Source organism: Sarcophilus harrisii, chromosome 2 (genome assembly GCF_902635505.1).
Source record: "Sarcophilus harrisii chromosome 2, mSarHar1.11, whole genome shotgun sequence".
Classification (NCBI taxonomy): domain Eukaryota; kingdom Metazoa; phylum Chordata; class Mammalia; order Dasyuromorphia; family Dasyuridae; genus Sarcophilus; species Sarcophilus harrisii.
This window is the reverse complement of record NC_045427.1, coordinates 298665821-298690228: the sequence shown is the minus strand read 5'-3', so window position 1 is coordinate 298690228 and position 24408 is coordinate 298665821. Positions and strand designations below refer to the sequence as shown.

Genomic DNA, 24408 nt, shown 5'->3' with positions numbered 1-24408 from the left:
TTTTAAGTGACTATTATCTGCCAGGCACTGTGCTAAGGCCTAGGGATATACAAAAAGACAAAAGACAGACCTTGCTCTTGAGGGGTTCACAATCTAATGAGAGAAACAACACAACTAGTTAAGTGCCATCAAGCTGAAGATAGAATAAATAGGAAATAATCAACAATGGGAAAGTACTAGATTTAGGATAGATCACAAAAGATTTTTTTTTTTATAGAAGGTGGGATTTTAGAGGAGGAGTGGAAAAGATGTAAAGAGTTTATAAAACAAAACAGAGGATCTTCTATTTGATACCAGAGGAAATGGAATTGGGACTAGAGAGGTATGTTTGTGACATGTCCAGTCCTGCCTTTTTATCCTTGTTTTGTCCTTCATTCTCAAAGAGATCTATGACATGAGGGAGGTGCTGCCATGATATGCAAGTGAATTGTATTTAAGTGAGGGAGGGCTATGCAAGATCACCTGCCTCCCTTTCCCCTGCAGAGCCATCTGGGTCTAGTCCAGACCCAGTTCAGGATGATTGGAGATGACCCTGGATGCAATGGAAGACCTTGGACTTTTTAAACCAAGGTTTTCAACAGGTCTCAGATTAACCAAGAGCACATCCATTCAGTATTTAAGGCTTGGAAGCAATGAGGCAAACCTAGTCCAAAAATAAATAAATAAATCAGGAAAGGGAAGACCCTCAGGATTCTGGCCAAAAGCAGAAATGATTGCTTTTTATATTCAATCTGGGTCAATATAGAGCCAAACAATAGCCAAATGAGGCTTGGCCTGGGACAACTTAAGGCATGGTGCTTAAGAAAGAAATCTAGCCTGTAAATGGGATCTCTGTTTTTTCATACAACCTAACAGAAAAGGTTATAAAATCATGCTGAAGATCATAAACTTTAGGGTTAGCGGTTTAGAGCAGGAAGGTACATATGAGGTTGTCAATTCCAACCCTTAATTTTACAAATATGGAGCAGCTGAGGTCCAGAGAAGGGAAGTAATTTCATTAATGCTACCCAGCTAATAAGCAACAGAACCAGAATTCAAACTCAAACCCATCAAAATTCTCCACATTAAAATCTACTACTGATTCCAGTCCTCTCTTATAATTTACTGTCTTTTGAAGACAAATGAAGGGAGCTGGTCCTTCTTGCTATTTCCCACACATGACAATTCAGTTCTCAATTCTGTGCTTTTTCTCTGGTTGTTCCAAAGGCCAGGAATATTCTAAAGCCTTACCTCCAGTTCCTAACTTTCCTGTATTCCTTCAAGATTCAGATGAAATGCTGCCTTTCACAACCTTTCCCCCACTCTTAGTGACTTCTTTCTGAGATTGCATTCCATTTGTGTTGTGGTTATCTTGTATGTGTAGCTTTTTCATCCAATCTCCCCCATTAGAATATAATCTGCTTGAGGGCAGAGACTGTGTTTTTGCCTTTTTTTATATCCCTAAATCTAAGCATAGTACATAACACCTTGCAAAGTAAATACTTGATAAATACTTGTTGACTCTACTTGCTTCACCTGATTTGATCCTTACTATTGTTGCATTTGGGAAAGAAAGGCACCCCCCAAAATGTTGACGGTCGAAGACCAATGTGTCTTGAGGTGTCTCAAAAGAATTTGCAGGTTTGATCCCATATCCAAGTCAAGGGGCAAAGTTTACTGTAATTGTAATTCCAGTTGAAGCAAGCCAAGTTCCAAAAGAATTTAGCAAAAAACCAGAACAAGACACATTTACCCAGTTCTTCATGTCATTGATATGCTAATTTTATGTCCTAAAAGTAGATCTGAGGAATGGTCTCAGAAATTTGGTTATCACTGACCAGCAGATCTAGGACTATCCTAAAGCCAGAAGACTTAAAAATTATTGACAGATTGTTAGAGCAAAAGCACTGTAAGATCAAGAGATCTTAAATTATTGTTATTTCCCCTAGAAGCTATACGGCTTCATATGAGGTAGGTAATGAAGGAATTATTATCCCTGCTTTAACAGATGAGGAAATGGAGAGAAAGAAAAGTTCACAGGTTATAGATGGGCAAAGCCTTAGATTTAGAATCAGGGGTTTTTGGTCTGAGTGCTCTCTCTGCCCCTCAGTCAGTGAATTTAAGTCATTTAAATTCTCTATTTTTTTTAAATAGAAATAATTATACTTGTTTTATCTATCTCATAGAATTATTGTGAAGCTCAACTGAGAAAATGTATACAGAGCACTTTGCAAACCATAAATATTTAAATACTTCAAAAGTCTGTGTTATCATATGATTATTGGTCATATTTAAAGGGAGAAGAGACTTTATAAGTGATTCAATTCAAAGTCCTCATTTTCCAGATTGCATAGGTAGGAATGGTGCACATCTCTAATATAGCTCAAAAATTCTCCATTACTTAAGGATATTCTTGAATTGTTACTATATTCAGTTCTTTGATACTATAAAATAGTTTTGCTATAATATTTGGATGTACATAGTACCCTTCTATTTTAATCTGTATATACTTCACAAGGGGATTCCTGGGCCAACAGGTATAGATATCAAATAATACTTTCAAAGAAAAAAATGATTTTCACTATTCCCTTTTCTAAATCTAGGGGAAAAAATGTGTTGGAGTGGAATAGAGAATGTACAGTTTGGGAAGCATTTCCACAATTATCTTAATGTAATCCGTATTGGGAAACCAGGTACTTGAAGCTCTATTAATTAATGAGGCTGACTTAGTAAGATCAATTATCTAATTGGGAGGCTCTTTCTAAATTAAAGGTATGGGAACTGTCCTTTATCAGATATGTTGTTGTGTCCTCTGTAGTCAAAAATAGAGGGGGGGAATGGGTTTGATTTTTAATTTTCCTAACAAACTGCAGAAGGTTAAAACACAATGTCTGACCCAAGCTGGATATATATACAATGCTTATCAGTTAATCAATTTTGCTTAAAACGGGTTCTAGAGTATCTCAAATGAGTTGGTGTCTTGAGATAGCCAAGTCTCCTGTCAATGAAATAGTTTGCTAAAAGATTCCATTTACTCAAAAAGAAAAAAAAAAAAATTGACAGCTATGGGTTTTCTATGAAGACACAGTCATATAGTACCTAGAATACTCATCCATAAACCTGCCTCAGCTTAATTGGGAGAAAGTCTGTTACAAAGATGAAAACTGTAGCAGATGGTAGTTTTCCATGACACAAGTATATATAAAACACTTGGTCTTAAATTCTCTTTCAACAGCTGTTTATTTTGAGTCTGAGCCCTGAGGTACATCATTAATTCAAAAAGTCTATGATACCATTCAATGGTTGAGTTTGTTGGCTAAATACTAAGCTTCACTACTCATGTAATGGAACACGGTTACCCCCCTCCCAGATGCCTTCAGATGCTGAGAAAATTAACATATCCTGTTAGAGGATGTATTGTATTACACTGGTCATAACAAGCATGGAAGACTAAATAATACAGTATTTAAATCCAAGTCACTCCCTAATTGAACAGCATCAATACAAAGAAAGATAAAATATAAAATGATTTAGTTGAATTATTTTAGCTGAAGACATGAATGGAAAATAGCACTGTTACTTTTCAACTGGATAGGTATGTGATTCACTCTAAAAGAGCAGTACTTAGAATAGGTTTTAGCATAGGGAATCATGCTTATATTTTAAGAGAGGCAACTTAGACTAGTAGTGTATCAAGCCCCAAAGTCAAGGATCTGGATTCCAATCCTCCTTCTGTCAAATACTGATTTTATGATCCCCAGCAAGTCACATAACCTCTCAGTTTCACAAGGAACTCTCTTGCTAGCTAATAGATTCCAATCTATATTTATAGAAGAAATTTCTTTGTAGAGATTTCCTTTAAGATGAAATCAAAGGTTTGGAAAAAAAATTAAAAAGGATAGAGTGATGATATTATTGGATATGATATTATTGGAGGGAATACCTATACTGCTGCCATCATAAATTTTTCCATTATCATCCTGGCTTCTGGGACTTTTATTTCTTCCCTTCTAGAAATCCTCCCTAAGGGTTTCTATAATATATTCAAATATTTTTTCTGGGTATTAACATTTTGTGACTACTAGGGCAATAGTCAATCTATTCATCATTGTGTTCTCTCTCATTTTCACTACATGGGTGACCCACCTCCTTTTCTAAGTAAACATGTCCTTGAGGAAAATGGCAGTAATAGTTCATCATATTTCTGTAGTACTCGAAGATTTACAGAACATTCCTCACACATCATCTCTTTTGGTCCTCATAACAACTGTGCTACCATTTCCCCATATAACAAGTAACTGTAAGGTTCAGAGAGGTTGCCTGGGGTCACAAAGCCAATGAGTACCAGAGGCAGAATTCAAACTTGAAGTTTCTTTCTCACTCATAGTCCAGTGCTTTTCAATATACCACATTGCCATATCCTTTAGAGTAATTCTTACATAGGACCCTACTTTTGCATGTCATGAGTCTTTCCACTATAATTTTGGGTCACCTGCAATTCAGTTGTTCAGAGATAACAAAATCTCATGATTCATAGGCTATATTAGCATCACTTGGAAATATGTCTGAAAAAAAAAATGAGCTTTGGCATCAAGCAACAGCTTGGAATCATTATAAGCACCATGTGATTTCCTAAATGCAATCCAGTGCATTCTCTTCCTATTAAATGAAGGGCTCAAATATTTCTGTACTTCCTGTCTAAGTTCTATCACAGGATCACAGGATCTCAGTATTTTTAGAGACTTTAGAGGTTTTCTAGTCCAATCCATACAAATATAGGAATCCCTTCTATGATCTCTTAACAAATAGTCATGTCAACTTTCCTTCTTGTCTTGGGGACTTCATTACCCTGAGTAGCCCATTCTGCTTTGAAAGAGTTCTAACAACCAGTCATTTTTCTCATTACTTAAAGTCTAATCTGCTTCTCCATAACTTCTCACTGATCTTGAGTCTGCTCTCTGGGGCCAAGTAGAATAAAGTTAATCCTTCTTCCACAAGCTGGTGCTTGAATTTAATATCAGCTCTAAGTCTTATCTTCTCCAGGCCAAACATCTCTAGTTACTTCTACCAGTCTTCTCATGATGTCATATCAAGACTCTTTAGTATCTCTGGATGTTTTCCAATATATGAATGATTTTCCTAAAATGCGCCCGGAGTTGATTATAAAATTGAAGTTGTGTTCTAACACAGAATACTATAGAGCTATCTCTTCCCATGTCTTAATGTTCTATTCTGATTACCACATCTTTTTTTTTTTTTTTTTTTTTTTTTTTGTATATCAAGATCATTTTGGATGAGTTTTCTATTTAGTATTTTAGCTGTCCCTGCCAGATTTGTGTTATCCACAACTTGATAAGCATGTTGTCTATTCCTTCATTTAAGTCACTGACAATATTACCAACATTATATTTTCTGTGATAACTTCCTTTGTCTTTCTAGGTTCCCTAGCTGCACTGTCTTTCTCCCACCCTTACACCTTGCTTCCTTACCTCTCTCTCTCTCTCTATCTCCTCTCCTTTTCACTCTCCCTCTGCTTCTCCCCCTTATTATAGTCACTTACATACATGTTGGATTTTTAGCTAGAATTTAGTAAACACTGCAAATAATCTTTTTTTCTTGCAAACTATTGTCAGACTCTGACTTTCACATCATGAACTTGTAAAGGTGATTTTTTTAAAATCCAGATGTAGAATTGATCTGTATTAAATTCAATCTTATCTAATTGGTCCATTCTTCTAGCCTGTCAAGATCATTTTTATCTTAATTCTGTTTTACAAAGTTAGCTGTCCCTCCCAGTTTCATATTATCTATAAATTTGACAAGTATGTCATCTATAATTTCATTCAAGTCTTTGAAATAAAAATAGAAATTCTTTGAGGAAAGGGATTTGAGTTTGGTTTTTTTTTTTTTTTTTTTTTTTTTTTTTTTTTCATCTTCAACTCTTGGTACAGTATCTGGCACATAATAGGTACTTAATGAATACTTCATTGATTGATTAGATAAGATTGTTTAAAGGATAGATTGAGTTATCTCCAATTTTGCATTTACCTATTAATGACTGTTCCTTGAGTCCAGTCATTCAGCCTGTTCCAAATCCACCTAGCTTATATGTCCACCAAGATAATATAAAAGACTTTGCCAAATGATTTGCTGAAATCTATATAAGCTCTCTTATTATTCTTTACTACTGGTAATTATTATTACTATTAGTTTTATTCTTTACTATTTTGGTACCAGTCCTGTCAACCTGTTTTTTTTTTTTTTTTTTTTTAAATCAAATCACTGGTATTGTTGAAGTTAATTCATTCTGAACTGATTCAGTACTAGCTCGATAGACTGTCCATATGCATGTCATAAGCTATCCAAGTGTATTCTTCAACTACTTTTTTCTCATCATGTGGGTTATTAGGCTAACCATTTTTTTGAGAACCCATGAATTTCATTGAGGTAGCTCTATAATGTTTTGGAGCAAATATATCAAGCATGCAGACTGTGGTCCACAACATATATGAGGATCACTTGAACAGGATTCATATATAATTGGGAAATATTTAGTAAAATAAGTTAAAATATAATAAAGCTTAGAAAATGGTTTCTAAATCAATATATAATTCATAGGGATCCTTATGAATAGTTAAGAGCACCTGTTTCTATTTGAGATTGGGACTATTCTTTTGGGTCATCGTATAATAATTCAAGGTCATGTGTAACTAGAAACAAATTAAAAAGCTCCCATCTATATAGAATTAATTGTCTATTTGGATTTTGTTCAGCATATCCTTAAGATAATTTTGAATATCTTAAGTGAACAGGGATCCTTATTTTAATCCTTTTATGTATATAAAAATCATTGAAGAAAGTTATTTGTGTGGGTACATCTATCAGAGACCGAATATGATCTTAACATATTTGTCTCATTTAAGGCACCCATCAGTTTAGAGGAAATGTCTCAGAGGAAAGTTAACCTAAATTCAAGGTAATCTATGGGATCTCCTACAACCATAGCTGATGAGCACCCACCTTATCTGGAATAGTCTCAGAACAGAATAACAAGCAAAAAGAAAATTAATGAAATGGCTTAGTTAGAAAATATTTTTTCTATGAACTCGGAGTGCACATATCAACATATAAACCTATCACTTGTAATTTCATATACATGGGAAATACATATGGAAAGGCATGTTCATGTAGAATATATTCATGACCAGAATATCTATTTGTTACAACATTGTTAGAGAAAAGGCCAAAACATATATTTGGAGAGACAACTCATGCATCTGATAATGAAAAGCCACTTATGAATTACAATGATATCATTACATTGCTCCAACTAGCCTTATACTTACTGTCAGCTAATCTTGGCATCTCCATTAGGTGCTCCACAGGGCAAGTAGCCTGCCTCAGATGCTACTTTGCCAGATGCTTATTGGTTAATGTGTAATACCTGTCAGATGCTATTTGGCTGAATGTTCCTTACTAGATGCTCACTACATCACTCACTATAATTTCTGGGTCTTTTGATATCCTCGACTATACCTTACTTGGGGTGGGGAGAGATCAGAGTTGCCATATACTTTTAGCTTGAGGACATTGGCTTTTCTCTTTCCTTTATTCCATCCAAATCTCCCTTAACATTCTCTAGTCTTCTTGCCCCAGAATCTCTTGTGAAACTCCTCAGTAGGAGATCTTCATACCTGATGCCAAGTCCTTTAGAACAAGCAACAAGTTCTTCCCAATCAGTGCCTTCAGATTTAATTACTTTTTTTAATTACTTTTTTTTTAATTTTTAATTTAAATTTTAAATTTAAATTTAATTTTTAATTTAATTTTAAATTTTAAATTTTAAATTTTTTTAATTACTTCTTTTTAATGCTAAACTTTTTTCATCACTGGGTTTAAGGTCTCCATAGGCAGCACCAGTTTAGCTAATTGATAAGCATTCTATTTGCCTTTTGATATGGATCTCAGAAGACTATATCATAAACTAGTCAATGATTATTTGCCCAATGATACCAAACAGCTTAGTCAAGAGTTTGGAATTCTCTAGTTTTCCAACTCTTAAGTCTCTTCCATTCTCATATGTAAGTTGCATGGCCTGAAAAAAAAAGTTAGGAAGACAAAATTAAATCCAGAGGACAAGATTATTTTCACTTTCCCCAATTTAACTACATTTGTGGCCCTTTAATATTGAGATATGCCCAATTAAAGCCTAAAAGGGACTTTGAAGCAAATTCTTATATATACATGAGTGACATTTTGTTGGAGGAAACCATTTAAAATTGCATTTAACTTTATTGAATCAAATGCATCTTAAAATCAGCAAATCATGAATTGGCAGAATTTATATTCTCTCTTCACTCATTCATTTCTTGACCACTACAGATATGACCTGAAGTAGGAAATCACCTAGGAAGGACTTTCAATTTCTGCTTTAAAATTTTTATTGAGGAAATAGGAATATAGTTTAAGGTCTGCTCTTTTTTTTTTCTAGTATTACTATTTTCCATGATTTGTTTTCCTTTCTTTTGAGATTCTCCTTTCTTTAAACTATCTTGGAAATCAGAGCATGAATGTTTTTAAACATGTATCACCTACAATCTGGATTTCTTCTTTATATATCTAGTTGAATCTAGATTCTTTCCCAAAATCCTTTTTAAGTCCCTTCTGCATTTCTACTAAAAAAATGCATTTTTCTGAAAGATGTGTTGCATTTTTCTTTTATTTATTGTCCTTATGAATGTTCTTGCAATACATATATATTTTTTCTGTTAATTTCATTAAATTCTTAGCAGAAGGATTTCATCTGTCTGCAACAAAGTTGTCACATAACCCTAGCTACTTTTCTGATTCTGTTTTTTCCTGTCTGTGAATATCATTAGCAATGCAAAGTAATATAGTTAAATGTACTACATGATGTTTTTGTTTGCCTTAGGTGTGCAATGGAGACAAATCTAACAATTTCATTATTTGACTTACTAAGCAGAGCCTGTAAACTATCTTTCCTCATTATTATAGTATCTTTGTCTTGATGTCTCATTTTTTGTCAAGAATATTCATATGGAAGTGGTTTGCTTTCTCTGTTACTGTATCCATTCATTGGTCTTTAGACATTAATTTAAGTGTTGGTACTCTGAAGTTTTTGTAAGAGTTTTTGTAATGTTTTGCAAATGCTCTAAAAATTGCTTGATTCTTAGCACATTCTGGGCCCCTCTATCACTCTGCTATCATCATTATAGAAGCAAAAAGGAACCATAAGAAGGGACCAAAAGCCATTTTGAATTTTAATTTTTCTTGTATTGCTATGGTGAAAAAATCCATCAGTTAGTGGCCAAATTGCAAATAATATGCCTCTTCATACTCAGGAGAGGCTACTGGCCTTAGTCTGATCCTTCACACTAGAAAATTCTATCTGGGTATCCCTTTAGCATTTAAAGGCCAAATGTCAAAAATGAAAATCATATTTTCCTGAAATTTGTCCCTCATTTACCTACATCAGTTCAGTTTCAACCTACATTTTTAACCTTAGCTCCCTCATCTACTTTTATATTCCAATCATACTGGATAGTATCAGCTTTTTCTGAACATAACATTCAACTTCCAGCCTTTCTGTATTTTTATAGTCTCATTCCTTAAATGCACTATTTTTTTATCTCACCTTTTGGAATCCTCTTCTTCAAGGATCAGCTCAAATGCCACCTGATCCATGAACACTTCCCTTATCTCCCCATTTACTAGTATCTTTAAAATTTTTAAAAGGAAAGAAAAATGCTCTTATCTTAACTGTATTTATGTGTTTATGTGCATATACCCAATAAAAATATAAATTCTAGAGAAAAAGGATATTTAATTTTTATCTTTGATGTCTAGTACCTAATGATGGGCACTTAATGCATTTATTTGTTAAAACATTCCAGAGGTTGAATTCTTGTGCAAGCAAGGCCCATCATTATTTTCATGACACAGTGAGTAAGACTCTGTGAAATACTTTGTATTTTACAAAGAAATCTCTTTAGAATAAATGTATAAGATGTTAATACAATTATTACTATTTCTTCTTGCAGATAACAAAGTCAAGGTTCAAAAATGGTAAGTGACTTGATCACAGTTACACAACTCATAAATGATATAGAGCTGAGACTAGAAACTAGATCATCTACATTTAAGTCTGCTTTCTTTCTATCATCCCGCAAGTTTAAATCAGGGGTCAGAATATGGAAAGGAAATTATTTTTAACTATCATGAGCTAAGGGTTACCATACAAAGAATATATGGGGACTGCATCAATAAGAACTCTTCTTATTAGCTTACACTGGCCAGCATAAGAGGTAAAATGATAGCTGTTTTACATTAACCTAATAAGAGTCTCTTAAACTACAACTAAATCAGAATAAATGAATACTGAGTTCTGTCTGGCCAGATGGATTCGAAGACTGGCTTGGACCAATACTGTTTCCTCTTGTCTGGTATGCTTTTAGGTTTAACATCACCTCCTTTGATTCTGTCCTTTCCCACCATTATCCAAAATACACAGGAAAATATTGACTTGAGGTTTTACCCTGCTGGTGTGTGTACGTACATAAAATAATTTGAGAAGGAAAAAGAAGTTGAATTCTATTAGACAACTGGTTATTTGGATAAAGGAAAAGAAGTTCTGTTCAATTATTAGCTATACAGTTCTGCTTTGACAACTATTCTGGATGAGTAAGTGTATATGAAAATATAACTTAAATATTAATACTAAGAATAAGAATAGGGAGAAATTATGATTTCATTGATAGGGGAAATTCCCACCTGAAGAACCTCCTGCTACAATACAGATTAGCACATTCTCTGTAACTAATAGTCTTAAAGAGTTATCTAAACTGATGAGATGAATATCTTTTTGTAAAGATACTTATTCAGAATGGGCTCTACAGATTGAAACCCAAGATTTTTTTACTTTGAGACCAGCTTTCTCTCCACACTACCTCTAAGTATTATCACTAAACAAGCAGAATATCAGCTACCAATTCATAGGAAATACTACTAAGAGGGTCCTTAGGAAAGACCCTCATAAAAAACTTACCTCCTTTCCACAATGAATCATTAGTGTTAGGTTTTATGTGGAATCATAAAAACATCTCATATTTTCTTGTATTTATTTCATTAATTTTAAAGAATTTTCTTCACAACAGTCCTATAAAAGAAGTAATGCATGTATAATTATCTCCATTTTACAGATGGCAAGACTAAAGTTCAAAAAATGATTTATAGCTAGTTCTTAATAATGAAATATGGGAATTGCTATCTTTCTTGCTAAGATATATCTTTGGATGGGAAGGGGAAGAATTTCATAGCAACAATCCAATAGCTATCTAATAGCAGCAGTGATAAAAGCAGATATAGTAGATTGGAATTGCTATTATAACTTAAAAGAAGATCCTCACCTCCACCACCACTTTCCTCTCCCCAAAAAAGAATCAAATTTGAAATCTAAGACTAGAGTTCTATATTAACCAATGTCTCAAATTTATCCCCTTCAGAAACAACGCTTCCCTCTATCAGCTAGTTATCATACATACAATCACCATAAATCCCAATGGAAAGACCATTTCTAATTTACCTGATTCCAAGGTCTGGGGAAAAAAGCATATTATGAGATTGTATGTTCTTCTGATCACTCTATTTTTATTTTGGTTCTTATTTAAAAGAACATTAATAAGACTCAGTAGAGGAAAGAAGTTAAGAAAGATTATTTGTCTCAGTTCTTTACATATTTAAAAGATGAGACCTTTATCAGAAGAGTTGCTGCAAATATTTTTCCTTGTTTCCTGCTTTTCTTCTAATTTTGGCAGCATTGTTTGTTTATGCAAAATCTTTTGATTTTACATAATAAAATTATCTATTTTACCACCTATGAACCTCTTTATCTTTTTTGATCATAAACTCCATTCCTATCCTTATATCTGATAGGTAATTTTTCCAATATTCCTTGCTTAAGCTATCCCCTTTAAATCCATGATTTGCATAAACATGATTAAACATGTATAAACTTTATCTCATTACTTACTATGTAAAGGAGAGAGGAGGGGAAAAAAGAATGATTGGAATTTGGAACTTAAAACTTTTTTTAAATGTTAAAAACCACTTTATCATATAATTGGTAGAAAATAAAATATTATCTAAAAAAAGGATATTACCTTTTATATTTAAATCCTACATTTATTTTGAGCTTATCTTGGTGTAAAGTATTGAGATGTTGTTCTATACCTGATTTCTGACAGACAACTTACCAATTACCCTGGTAGGTTTTGTCAAATAATGAATTCTTGTCTCAATAGCTGGGATTTGGGGTTTTTTCATACACTAGGTTAATTGTGCTTATTTGTTTTTGTATGAGGCATGCATAATCTATTCCAATGATCAACCACACTATTTCTTATCCAGTACCATATTGCTTAGATGATTACCATTTTGTAATTAAGCTTATGTTTTAGGCCTTCTTCTTTTACATTTTTTCCATAGCTTCCCTTGATATTCTTGATCTTTCATTATTCCAGTATAAATTTGTTATTATCATCATAATCATTATTATTATTAGGGATTTTTAGCTCTCAAAAATAATTCTTAGGTAGTTTAATTGGCATGATATTGAATAAGCAAATTAATTAAATAACACTCTGATTTTATAATATTGTTTCAGCCTACCCTTGAGCAATTAATATTTCCCCAATTATGTAGATCAGTATGTGAAGTGTTTTCTAATTGTGTTCATATATTTTCCTCTGTGTGTGTTGCTATGTATTTTTTTGGTATGATCAGCAGATGTTTTAAATGGAATTTCTTTCTCTCTTCCTGCTGTGTTTTGTTGGCATTAGAGAAATATTCTGATGGTTTGTGTAGGTTTATTTCATATAGTCCAACTTCGCTAAAGATATTAGTTGTTTTGAGTAGTTTTTCAATTTTTTTCCAGGTTTCTCTAAGAATATTCTTATATCATCTGTGGAAAGTGATAGTTTTGTTGTCTTTGCTTATTCCTTCAGTTTCTTTTTCTTGTCTTAACTAGCATTTCTTTTTATATATAAATTCTTATGTTTTCTCCATTTATTTAAAACAAATTTATTCATTTTCCCATTTAAAAAAAAAACTTTTTTTATTTAAAGCTCTGAGTTCCAAATTCTCTCCTTCTCTCCTCCTTGGGATAATTAGCAGTCAGATAGAGGTTATACATGTGCCCTCATGTAAAACACTTCCAATGAAATTTATTAGATTGCTTGCTGTCTTGGGGAAGGAGGAATATAAGAGTGCAAGAGACAAAAATTAGGAAGATAAAGTCTTATAAAAATGAATGTTGAAACTGTCTTTGAAAAATAAAATACTATTGAAAATTTTTAAAGAAATTTAAAAAGAAAAATTCCATTTTTCCTATACTTCCTAGTTTGTCTAATAGGAATGAGTGTGTATAGTATCAAAAACTTTTTTTGCATCTATTGTCATCATATTTTTATTGATTTTTGTTATCATTTTTTAACATGCATTTTTGTAAGATTTTGCATTCCAAATTTTTTCTTCCTCTCTCCTTTACCTCTTTTTCTCCCCAAGATAGAAAACCATCTGATATAGGTTATATGTGTACAATCCTTTAAAACATATTAAATATTTGTCATGTTGTGTGAGAAAAAAAAATCAGACCAAAAGGGGAAAAAACCACGAGAAAGAAAAAGCAACCAAAAAATAATAAAAGGTGAAAATACTGTTTTGACCTATATTCAGTTTGCATAATTCTCTCTCTGAATACAAATGTCATTTTCCATCCCAAGTATATTAGAATTGTCTTGAATAACTGAATTGCTGAAAAGAGCTAAATCTCTTATAGTTGATCATCACATAATCTTTCTGTTGTTGTGTACAGTGTTCTCCTAGTTCTGCTCACTTCACCCAACATCATTCATATAAGTCTTTCCAAACTTTTCTGAAATAATTTCTTATAGGACAATAATATTTCATTGTATTCAGATATTGTAACTTTTTCAGACATTCCCCAGTTAATGAGAATCTATTTAATTTCTAATTCCTTGCCACTACAAAAAGCTGCTAACAAACTTTTTTTGTACATGTGGGTCCTTTGTCCCTCTTTTATGATTTTTTTGGCATACAAACTCAAAATTGACACTACTGGATCAAAGTCTCCCTGGTTTAATTATCAAAACTATATTTGTGTCATAGAAGGAATTTGATAGAACTCTTTCTTTACTTATTTTTTCAAGTAGTTCTTCTCTTAAGCGAGGAAAAACCTTAAGGAGCTCATTTATCATGTGTTCAATTTCTTTTTCTAAGACAGGGGTATTTAACTATTTTATTTTCTCTTCTGCTAACCCAAGCAATTTATATTTTTCTAAGTACTCATCCATTTCTGCTAGATTCAATTTTATTGCCATGCAGTTAGATAAAATAGCTCCTGATATTTGCTTTAATTTCATCTTCACTATGTTGTGTATTCATTTTCACTTTTCTGACTGGTAATTTGGGATTTTTTTTTTTTGGAAAAAAATAGCCAAATGTTTTACATATTTTATTTTTATTCATAAAACCAACTCATTTTTAATAATTTAGTTTTCTTTTACTTACAGTTTCATTAAACTCTCCTTTGATTTTCAAAATTAGTATCTTTTGCTGTTCGAGGATTTTTAGTTTATTCTTTTCTAATTGTTGTAGTTTCATGCTCAATTTGTTGATCTGCTCTTTTTCCCTTTTAATGATGCTTACATCATTCAGATATATAAATTTTCCCCCAAGGACTGTCTTGACTATATCTCACAAATTTTGGAATTTTGTCTAATTCTTATCTTTAAATTGTTTCTGTGATTTGTTCTTTGACCAATTCATTCTTAATCCTTAAGAATTAACTTTTAATGTAATGGTCTTTTATTGAATGTAATATTTGTTATATTTTGCTCTGAAAATGATGCAGTTATTTCTGCTTTTCAGCATGTCTGTGAGGCTTCTGTGTTCGAATATGTGGAAATTTTGATAAGTGTGCCATGAGAAAAATGTATATTTATTTCTATTCTCATACAGGATTCCCCAGAGGAATATATTTAAATTTCTGAAAAGTTTCTGTTAATCTTTTAAACTTTTTTATTTTATGGTTTGGTTAATGTGGATCTGAGAAGGATAAACTGATCTTGCCTACTAGTATAATTTTACTGTATTTCTTTCTACAATTAATTTAATATCATGAATTTTTATGCTATACCATTTGGTGTATTTATGTTCATTTTTGACATTACTTCATTTTTATGATACCTTTTTAAGCAAAATATACTTTTCCCTGATTAGCTCAATTATATCTTTCTTTTTTTTTTCGTTTTTGATTTGTATCTGTTTTAGTTTTTTACTTTTCCTGGAAGCATAATAAATTTTGTTCCAGCTCTTTATTTTGCATATGTCTTTCTGTTTCAAATATGTATCTTTTAAACAATAATTATTAGATGTGATTTCTAATCCATTATGTTGTCCTCCTCTGTTTTATGGGTGGGTTCCTATTTACATTAATAATTACAATTTCTAACTCTTCATCTTCTCTTCATCCTATTCTTTCTTCTTTTCACTCTGTTCCTTCAAAGGTGTGTTTCACTTCTAATCACTTAATATCTCCCTTAATATATGCTCCCTTTTTATCACCATCCTCACCTTCTCCTATACTATTCCTTTCTTATTTTCTTATTCATTAAAATGAAATACTCTACTAAATTTTATGCGTATGTATTACATGCACACATACATAAATATAGTTATATGTATGTATGTGTACTATATGTATGTATGTGTATATCCAAATATGCACACACACACACATATGCAGTGTGTGTGTGTGTGTGTGTGTGTGTATGCATATGTGTATGCATTCCAGGTCAGTTGCTTTTCCATTGAGATATTTCACATTTTCATTCATGTCTTTTAGTTTTGTTTTATTTTATAATATCTCATAGAATCAATAGCTTTCACTTGAGCAATTATAATTTTTAATACACATTTTTATGAATCATACTGGAAGAGAAAAATCAGAGTAAAAGGGAAAAGTCATGGAAGAGATAAAAATGAAACAGGAAAAAGAAGTGAATATAGCGCATGTTGATTTACATATAGTCTACTTAGTTCTTTTTCTGGATTCAGATGGCATTTCCTATCCAAAGTCTATTGATTGCAACTACTGAAAAGAAACAAGCCTTTCATAGTTCACCACTGCACATTCTTGCTGTTATTGTGAGCATTGTATTCTTGGTTCTGCTTGCTTTGCTCAGCACCTTGTTCATTTTTTATAAAAAAAATTCCATTACCTTCATGTACTACAACTTGTTCAGCCATTCCCCAATTAGTGGGCATCTACTCCTTTTCCAATTGCACAAAAAGAGCTGCTACATTTTTGTACATGTGGGTCCTTTCCCTCCTTTATGATTTTCTTGGGATATAGTAATGGCTCTGCTGAGGCAAAGTGTATGCACAATTTAATAGCCTTTTGGGCATACTTCCAAATTGCTTTCCAGAATAGTTTGATCATTTCACAAATTCCACCAACAATGCATTAGTATCTCACATCCCTTCCAACATATATCATCTTTTCCTGTGATTTTAGCCAATCTGAGAAGTGTGAGTTGGTAATTTAGAGTTGTTTTCATGTGCAATTCTCTAATCAATAGTGATTTTCAGCATTTTTTTATATAACTATAAATGGTTTTAATTTAGTCATCTGAAAATTGTTCATATACTTTGAACATTTCCCCATTTTTTCAACTGGGGAATGACTTGGTGTTCTTATAAATTTCACACAATTCTTTATATAGTTTAAAAATGAGATCTTTCTCATTAACACTGGTTGTAAAGATTTTTTCCCCAGCTTTATACTTACCTTTTAATCTTGTTTCTGTGGATTTTGTTTGTGCAAAACCTTTTAATTTCGTGTAATCAAAGTTGTCCATTTTGCCTTTCATAATGTTCTCTAGTTCTTTAGTCATAAATTCCTCCGGTCTCCAAAGATCTGATAGGTAAATTACCCCTTGTTGTAATTTGTTTATGCTATCATCCTTTATGCCCAAATTATATATCCATTTTGGGCTTATTTTGGTATAGGGTATGCAATATAGGTTTATGTCAAGTTTCTGACATATGATTTTTCAGTTTTCCCAGCAATTTTTGTCAACTAGTGAGTTCTTATTTCAGAAGCTAGAGTTTAAAAGGGTTTTTAACAAATACTAGATTGCTATAAGCCTTGATTATTTTCTCATGTGTATATTAGCTCAACCTAGCCATGAACAATTGATTTTCGAGTTGTTTAGATCCGATTTGTGTGAGAAATGTTTTGTAGTAGTGTTCAGATGGTACTTTGCCTTGGAAGGTAGAGCCCTAAATATTTTGTCTACTTAAAATTTCAATGGGATTTCTCTTGCTATCTCTTGCTGTGATGGATGCTGATGATTTGTATGTTTATTTTATATCCTGAAACTTTGCTAAAGCTATGAATAGTTTCAAGTAGATTTTTGGATGATTTTCTAGTACTTTCTAAGTATATCATAATATCATGTACAAAGAATGATAGTTTTATTTCTTTATTGCCTATTTTAATTCCTTTAATATCTTTCATTTCTTATTGCTAAAAGCCAACTTTTCTAGTACAATGTTGAATGATAGTGAGGAGCATTCTTGTTTCATTCCTGATCTTATTAGGAATGTGTCCAAGTTCTCTTCCTTACAAATAATGCTTGTTGTAGAGTTTTAGATAGATACTGTTTATAATTTCAAGGAAAGCTCCATTTATCCCTATGACCTCTACTGTTTTTAATAGGAATGGGTGCTCTATTTTGCCAAAAGCTTTTTCTTTATATAATTTCTATTGGTTGTTTTTCTTTTTTTTTTTTTTTTTTTTTTTTTTTTTTTTTTTTTTTTTTTTTTTTTTTTTTTTTACTGATATGGTTGATTATAGTTAGTTTTACTGATATTGAACCAGCCCTCATTCCTGGTATAAACCCTACTTGATCATAGTATATTATCCTGCTCATAAGTTGCTGTAATTTCTTTGTTAGTATCTTATTTAAAATTTTTGCATCAGTATTTATTAGGAAGATTGGTCTGTAATTTTCTGTTTTGACTCTTTCTGGTTTAAGTATCAGTGTCATATTTGTGTCATAGAGGGAATTTGGCTCCTTCTTTAACTACTTTTCTAAATAGTTTATATAGTATTGGAATTGTTCTTTAAATGTTTGGGAGAATTCACTTGTAAATTCATCTGGCCCTGGAAATTTTTTCTTAGGGAGTTCATTAATGATTTGTTCAATTCTTTTTTCTAAAAATAGGATATTTAAATATTCCCCCTTCTGTTAACCTTCGCAATTTATATTTTTGTAAATATTCATATGTTTGAGTTGGATTGTCAGACTTGCCATTATAGAGTTGGGCAAATAATTTCTATTTAATTCTTTTTTTTATTGTGTAAGTTTTATCCTTTTCATGTTTGATGCTGATTTTTTTTCATTTTCTGTTTTTAATAAAATTAACCAAAAGTTTGTTTTGTTAGTTTTCATAAAACCAAATCTTAGTTTTATTAGTTCAATAGTTTTCTTAGTTTCTGTAATCTCTTTGAGTTTCAAAATTTCTAATTTGGTATTTAATTGGGGATTTTTAATTTGTTTTTTCTAGATTTTTAGTTACATGCCTAATTCATTATTCTCTCTTTAGCTATTTAGAGATATAAAAGTTCCCTGAAGAACTACTTTGGCTGCATCCTATAAATTTGGTATATTATCTCTTTATTGTCATGTGATTTAATCCACTCATTCTTTAGTATCAAGATTACTCAATTTCCAATTGGCTTTTAGTCTATTTTTCTCTGGCCCTTTATTGAATATAATTTTTTATTTCATTGTGGTCTGAGAAGGAAGCATTTACCATTTCTGCCTTTTTGCATTTGATTGTGAGGTTTTTATGCCCTAATACATAGTCGATTTTTGTGTAGGTGTCATGTACATATTGAAAAAAAATGTATATTTCTTTCTATCCATATTCAATTTTTTTCCAGAGGCCTATCGTATCTAGGTTTTCTGGGATCCTATTAACCTATCTAGCTTCTTATTTTGTGGTTAGATTTGTGTGATTCTGAGAGGGGAAGGTTGAGGTTCCCCACTAGAATAGTTTTGCTATTTTTTCCTGTAATTAACTTAAAATCTTGTCTAGGAATTTGCCTGTACTCCCACTTGGTGCATACACATTATCATGACTACTTCTTTTAAGATATCCTTTATCAAGATGTATTTTCCCACCTTATCTCTTTTAATGAGATCTGTTTTTACTTTTGCCTTATCTGAGATCAGAATTGCCACCCCTGCTTTTTTTTTTATTTAAACTGAATAATGTGTCTGTTCCAATCTTTTACATTTACTCTGTGTCTGTATCAAATTTGTTTCTTGTACACAACATAATGTAGTATTCTGTTTTTTTAATCCATTCTGCAAATAAAAAACATAATCCATTCTGCAATCTTATTCACATTAACCATTATGTTTAGTAGCTCTGTATTTCCCTGCATCTTATTTTCTCTCCTATATATATTTCTTTCCACCCTGTCCTTAGTCACAGGTTTTTTTTCCTCACCCAACCCACTACCTTTTGTCCTATCACCCCTCCGCCTTCCCTTACTCGTGTATTTTTACCAACCCCACCACCTTTTCTCCTATTATCCCTCTCCCTTCTCTTAGTTGTGTTCTTTTAAACCCCACTCCAGCCGCTACCTTATCTTCTATCAACTCTTCCCTTCTCTTTATCTTTTTCCTTTGTGTTTCTACCCTCCCTTCCATTCTATCCCTCCCTTTTCTTTTCTTCTTTCTCCTTCTGCTTCATAGGATTAAATAAATTTATATACCCAACTGAGTGATTATTACCTCTTAAAGCCAAAATTGATGAGATAAATCTTCAGACAATGCAAACCCCCCTCCCTTCTTTCCCTGGATTGCAATGTCTTTTTTACCTCTTCATGTGAACTAATTGTCCTATTATGTCTCCCCCTTCCTCTTTTTAGTATAAATCTGTTTCTACTCCTTAATGTCTTTCTCTTCATCCTATTTTCTCTCCTATATATATTTCTTTCCACCCTGTCTTTGGTCACAGGTTTTTTTTCCCTCACCCAACCCACTACCTTTTGTCCTATCACCCCTCTGCCTTCCCTTACTAGTGTATTTTTATCAACCCCACCCACTACCTTTTCTCCTATTACACATTGATGTCATCACATCAGATACCATTTACAACCACATTCTCAGTCCATGTGATGCCCCCTCTGCCCCAGTAACAGATACACTTCCCAAGAGTTACAGATATTGTATTTTAACATATTTAACATGTATTGGACTACTTGCTATCTAGGGGACTGGGGAATAGATGACAGGGCTACTAACTGGCACCTAAGCCACTTCACAGTGTAAGTAAAGAAGTCCTCTGGGATTCCTTTCAAACCTGCTCAATCCCCTTATTATTCCCAGCTCTGGTCACTCTTGCTTCTGCCACATCACAGCTGGTTCAGCTTTTGCTATTCTGCACCTCTGATGAGCACAACCTACCATCCACTGTCTTTTCTTTCTGTGTTTCTAAGCAAAGCAAGATTTCAATTTAGTTATATACAATGTGCTGCATTTTGATTCCTTCACATCTCTATCAGTATATGGATCTATAGCTTCTGGAATCATGGTTTTTCAATGCATTGATGAAAATGCTAGTCTTTCAAAGATGTTATTATTAAAAATTGTATAAATTGTTACCTTTTTTCTTCCCACATTAATTTATACAGGTTTTGCAAGTTTTCTCTAAAATCATTAATTACATAGTTTTTGTAACACAATATCTCATTAGTTTATATAGTATAATTTGTTATTCCCAAGAGTTTTCAATTTTTTGGCTACTATGAAATATACTATGGCTGAACCTGAATGACTGAAAAAAATGGCATTAACCTCATAAAAAATAATGAAACTAAAAAAATGATACTTTGGAGTAAAAGATAATTAGTTCTGTTTTACACAAGTTTCATATGTACTCATTCAAATGATATGTGTACTAAGTGTTGGTTCATCAGTCTAACTCAATTTGCTCATTTAATAAAAGTATTGGCTAGATGATCTTTAAATTCAGGTCTTCCATGAATTAATTTCAATTCAACAAACATAAGTTCCATATATGTGCCACTCACCTCTGCTTCTTAGAATCACTGTTCTTCACAGTTCTGCTAAGATGCATGGTTGATTAACTTGTTTGTTTTTTATACCTAAGTTAATGGTTCAGTTCATTTAAAATGGTCCATCTAATTGACTCAGGTCAACACAGTCTGCTCATCAGTCCATTAAGAATGACGTTAAATAGTCAACTTGTTTGACAAAGATCAACCTGACGTTACTATTTGGAAAAATGCTACTAAATCTTGTAAAGGTGCCAAGGTTTTGGCAGTGTGCTTGTAAGAGGTTATGTTCAAGTTCAATTGATTATTACACCATCCGGATCAGAAAGGGCATATTGTGTTGGCACCTTTGTGTAAAAGTAAGGTACTAATTTGGACAATAACAAAACAAAGGCATTGGGAAATATTTATTGGTAACTATTAGGCAATTCCTCCTTTGAATTTTAGCCAGAGTGTTGCATTATATTAGTGCTTTGTATTGTATGAACTCTTTCATCCAGCAGAAGAGTATTTTGATTTTAATGTTATACTAGAGTTCCTATATCAAATTTATAAGTGTTATAAGTTAATAATAATAATATGTAATAAGCTAAAATGATTTGTTATGTATTTTAATAGAGGACCTATAATAGGTTCCATTTTAGAAAAAATGAAAAAAAAAATAAACCAAACTGGGTTTAGGATCTAGATTTTTGGAGAATGTTTTCAGAATGCTGAATAATTTTTATTCATTCTTACTAATTTACATATTTTTAACTAACATATTTATCTTTACTTTTTGTCTTTATCATTCCTTTTTTAAAAATTTAGTTCCATTTCTCTCTGCCCTTTTTCCTTCATCACCCCTTGAGAAAGCAAGAAATGTAATATCAATTACACATTTGAAATAATGCAAAACACATTTCCATTTCAATCATGTTACCCAAAAAAAAAGGAAAGTGAAAATTTTTGCTTTAACCTTTATTAGGACTTCATTCTGAAGGTGGATAGCATTTTTCTTAAGTCCTTTTGGAATTTTCTTGTACCATTGTAATGGTCAGAATTCCTGTCATTGTTCTTTTGGTTCTGCTCACTTTACTCTGCACTGGTTCATATCAGTTTTCGCAGATTTTTCTGAAGTCATCCTGCTCATTATCTTTTAGAGCATAATAGTATTCCATCACAATGATTGCACCACAACTTCTTCACTCATTCCCTAATTGATTGGCATTCCTCAATTTCCAAGTCTTTGCCACCACAATCCAATATTACTATCTGATTTTTTCTACATCCCCTCCATTTTCCCTTTCTGTCATATTAGTCTCACATATTCTCACAATCTGGTAAATGTGAGGTTGTCCCTCAGAGTTGTTTTAATTTGTATTTTTCCCATTTTTTCACGATTATAGAGAGCCTTTATTTCTTCTTCTTAAAATTGCCTAGTATGCTTATCTTGTGGTTGGACCACTCAAGAGTGATGTGTTATCTGCCTTAAAAATCTCTCTTGTGGCACTGTGCCATTACCTCTTCTAATTGATTTTGTACTTAACACTCTTAGGAAAGAGAGTGATAAGATATGGGTGAAGTCTTTTTATTACCTTGAAGATAGTCTGATTCATACTTAATTTTCCCTCTCATAACTCTGTATCTTCTTTCACTCAACCCCTACACATTGGAATACCAAGATTGCTTCCTCAATCCTCTTCAGAGAATCACCCCTTCTGATTGAATAGAAGCCTAATATTTCAAGAATTTAAGCTCCTAGTTGAAAGTAGTCAAATTTCTTTGATTTTATTGTATAATTTGTACTGTAGCCCAAGGACCTCTTTTATTACTTATTAACTGTATAAATGTGGATAAGTCATTCGATCTGAGTCTCAATTCTATGATATGTAAAAATCAGGAGTTGAAATAGATAACCTAAAGTCCTTTCTCACTCATAAGTTATAATCCTAATGATCATTTCTATCCATGACCAGAAAAAGTAGAAAGCTGGATATGTACAGAGAGTAAAAAATAATCAGTGCTAAATCCAAATCTTCATTGACAATATCCCTAGCCCCTGTTCATATATGCTGCTAGACCAGGCCTCTGCAATCCCCTGAGAACACAATTCTGTAGGCCCTAAATGGGCTTCCTGATTTCCTGAAACACAATTCCTTTTCCTGCCCCAAAGGTGGATTCCTAAGATATTGCAATGCAGGATATGAGGATATTGAGAACTATGCCATAACTTAGAAAATTTAAGAAACAGAACCTTAAACCTATTAATATTTACTTTTATCAGCAGGCATTTTTTCCCAGTTATTGATAATCTGCTTGACCTCATTCTCCAACTTCTCTTACCTTCTCTTTTCCAGTGATGCTGAACTCCTTGACTGAAAAAAAAAAACCTCTGCAATTCCAGATGTTTACTTTCTTATTCCCATATATCTCCACATTTTCTGCTAATATCCCACTCCACATCTTTCTGTCCCACATCCTTTCAAAGAAAGACCTCATCACATACTTCATTTCTTTAAAAAAAAAAAAAAGCCACAGTTCTCAATTTGTTTGAAAGCAGTTTAGCTGCTAAATTCAAAATGTAAAGTGAAATAGTGAAACAGAAAATTGAAAAAAGATAATAATGTCAAAACTCCATCATAATAAATCAAGTAAAACTTTAATAGTAAATATTTATTTGACATGAATGTAATAAAGTGGAATTAATAATTGTATGGAGGGAACTAAATAGTATAAGTGAGAAAGTAACATTCTTTTCACATGCACATGGAATGCTCACAAAATTTAATTTCAAAACATTTCTTTTGCTGGACAGAGCCAACATTGGGAATTTGTTTTATTGGAATATATGTATTTCTGCAATGTTTCCTAAATATTTTTTTCCTTAGTAGAGATGGGGAGAAGTGTAAGAGAAAAAAAAAAGGAAATTTTACTTTAAAAACTTATTTCATTTAAAAATTAATCTTAGATTAACTTACAAACTCCAACTAATTCAAAAAGGCAGAATTTTATAAGATGTATATGATTAGAGTAAAAAACTTGACCAAAATCTGTAAAACTTTAAAAATTATTAAATTAAAAAAGCAATTCATACAATTAAATTTTAACAAATCAGAGAACCTGAAGGGAATAGATGATTACTTGCAATAATATTACCTACACTGAAAAAAATGTTTCTTTCTATGCTCTAATATCTTTATTTGATTTTAGAAATGCTGTTAATTCTTTTGTATTCCCTTGAACAGTGGTGA

General features: G+C 32.2%; 1 long non-coding RNA gene across 1 annotated transcript in view; it reads right to left on the bottom strand.

Moving 5' to 3' along the window:
• Nucleotides 1-7820: 7820 nt before the first annotated feature.
• The window catches only part of LOC116421574, a 71695-nt gene continuing 55107 nt past the window's right edge, over nucleotides 7821-24408 (bottom strand). The window contains exons 4-5 of the long non-coding RNA XR_004231990.1: nucleotides 11045-11155; nucleotides 7821-8074 (exon numbers count right to left, since the gene is read on the bottom strand). This is a non-coding gene — a long non-coding RNA (uncharacterized LOC116421574). The remainder of the gene's footprint in view (nucleotides 8075-11044; nucleotides 11156-24408) is intronic.